This window comes from Penaeus japonicus, unplaced genomic scaffold (genome assembly GCF_977035675.1).
Source record: "Penaeus japonicus unplaced genomic scaffold, GWHDUDI00000001_assembly GWHDUDI00000033, whole genome shotgun sequence".
NCBI lineage: Eukaryota > Metazoa > Arthropoda > Malacostraca > Decapoda > Penaeidae > Penaeus > Penaeus japonicus.
The window spans coordinates 17,026,383-17,029,600 of NW_028234435.1; positions in this window are offsets into that span (position 1 = coordinate 17,026,383).

The window sequence follows — 3,218 nt, forward strand, 5'->3', positions numbered from 1 at the left end:
TATATATATATAAAATATTATATATATATTATATATATATATATTATATGTAAAATATATATATAATTTATAAATAATAATTTATATATATATATATTTATATATATAAATTTATATAAATAATATATATTATATATTATCTTTATATATATATACATATTATATATATATCTATACACATTTATACACACACACACACACACCTATAACACACATATATATGATAAATATATATATTATTTTCATTTAAAAATAATATATAAATATATATATATATATATATATATATATATTATATATATATATGTATATATTATATAAAATAAATATATATAATATAGATCTAATATATAATATACACAGCTATGCATCTATCTATTTATCTATTATATACACTGCTATCTATCTATCTATCTATCTATCTATATTATATATATGTGTTGTGTGTGTGTGTGTGTGTGTGTGTGTGTGTGTGTGTAGAGAGATAGATAGATAGATTAAGAGAGAGAGAGAGCTAAGCAGACTAGAGAGAGAGAGAGGGGGGGGATAGTTACGTAGTTATATATATATATATATATATATATATATATATATATATATATATATATATGTATTGTATATATATATGTGTGTGTGTGTGTGTGTGTGTGTGTGTGTGTGTGTGTGTGTGTGTGTGTGTGTGTGTGTGTGTGTGTGTGTGTGTGTGTGTGTGTAGATAGATCGATAGATAGGTAGAGAGAGAGAGAGAGATACAGTGCTTCGACATTCTTTACCAAATCTACTCCCTAACCCCCCTCCCCCCCTGCCCTCAAGGGCAACGATTCCAAAAGGATAACAAGCGACAGTCAAATTAGAAGAAAAAAATAATCAACGAAATTACTACTAAACCTAAAAAAAAAAAAACAAAAAAAAACCGGCGCGTCCAGCTGGAGCGAAGGTCCATGATCCTCCAGCTGGCAATAGTTTCCGCGTCTCATTCCACGTGAAAGTCATCGGCGAAAGTCATTCCCGTCTGGCGTGGAATTTCCGTAGGCGATGGAATCATTATCTTCTGTTTGGTTATTTCATTTGATTACTTTGTGATTTTTTTTTGTTTTTTGGTATTTATTTTTTTGTTTGTGGACCTTTGTTTTTGTGTTTGATTTGTTTATCTGGTGGTTATTGGCTGTGTTTTGTATTTTATTGTTTGTAGTAAATTGATTTACTTTGTGGTTTGATATTCATCTAGTTAATTAATCACCTCTTTGTTTACTTATTCAACGGCATAATTGCATTGTGATTTTAGGGTCATTTGAAGTTTAGACGTCGTTTAGGGGGGCATGTCAGGTCAGGATTCGAGCTGGGAAATGCATTCAATAGAAGATGCCATTACTTAATCCTTTCCGAGAAGTAGGTTTACATCCGAGGTCACTTGGCGAAGCAGTTGTGAATGTTAGGTCAGGGGAATTTATCATATGTTGATTATTTTTTGGGTGTGGCTGTTAGGTCAGGCCGGTGCGATAGCGGCCATGCATGCAAAGGGGGCGGGGCCTGGGAAAGCCAAAGTTGCATAGTGGCACTCCGCTTCATGCAAGTCTAATAAGTTTGAAAGCAAAATGGGGACCGAAAACTTATACAGATCTATTTTTATGGCCCTGAAGTGCAATGCATACTCACTTAAGTAGGCAAGGGGTGGTGGTAGGGGGGGGGGGTAGGGAAACAAAGGAGAGCCGAGGAGGGTCGGTAATGGTGCCAAGAATGAAAGATGTGGGGGTTTGGTGCAAGGGCTTTTGAGGAGAACCGGGAATAGTGCCAATGATTAAGGGAGAGACAGGAATGGTGCCAAGAGGGAAAGACGGGTATATGGTGCCAGGGTGGAGCTGCCATACTGGAAATCGGTGCCACCTGAAGGGGCGGTCTACACGCAGCGTTATCATTAGGAAAAAAGGGGTCAGTGAGCGGTAAGGTAAGAAAAAAAAAAAAGAAGAGAAAAAAAACAAACTGGAAGGGAAAGTGTAGCCATAGGCATCTGGGCCGAGGAAAGATGAAGGTATGGGCGTGGTGAAGTGTGGGGAGAAGTGGGCGTGGTGAGGAGGGTGAAGAAGTGGGCGTGGTAACGAATGGGGAGAAGTGGTAAGGGGGGGGGCGGTTAGTCGGCGTGAAGGAGGGGGAGGGGGCAGAGAGTTCCAGTTGGCGTGATGGAGGGTCCAGTATATGTAGTGGGGAGTGGGAAGAATTAGGTTCAGTGGACATAGTGGGGTACTTCAATCCCTATCTTTGAAACTGAGTTCGTTTTACATACATAAGCACACACGCACATACGAATAGACACACACACAAATAGACACCCACAAGCACACAAACACACACACAAACACCCACACACACACACACAAACACCCTCCCACCTACACACCCACACCTACTCACACACACAAACACCCTCCCACCCACACACCCACACCCACTCACACACACAAACACCATCCCACCCACACACCCACACCCACTCACACACACAAACACCCTCCCACCCACACACCCACACCCACTCACACACACAAACACCCTCCCACCCACACACCCACTCACACACACAAACACCCTCCCACCCACACACCCACACCCACCCACACACCCACACCCACTCACACACACAAACACACACATTCAAACATTCTAACCTTGTTCTCCTTAACCGTTACCAAAAAGTGTCGAAAAGAGATTAGCTTTTGTCATTCGATTGAAAAGGATTAGTTATGGGTGTTGAGGTCCTCGTTCGAACAAGGAGATTGAATAGAGAAGAACAAAAACAAGAACAAGAAGGAAGAACAAGAGAGAAGAGGGTGCGAGTTTAAGGAAATAATGCACGTCGATGGTACACTTTTAATATACATTGATGATGCACTTATAATACACATTGATGGTACACTTATAATACACATTGATGGTACACTTACAATACACATTATGATACACTTATAATACACATTGATGGTACACTTATAATACACATTATGATACACTTATAATACACATTATTGGTATACTTATAATACACATTGATGGTATGCTTATAATACACATTGATGGTACACTTGTAGTGCACATTGATGGTACACTTATAGTGCACATTGATGTTAGGTACACTTTTCTTGTTTCTCTCTCATTCTTTCTTTCTGGGTCTCTGCCTGTCTCTTTCTCTCCCTTTCTCTTCCCACTTTTCTCTCTCTCTCTCC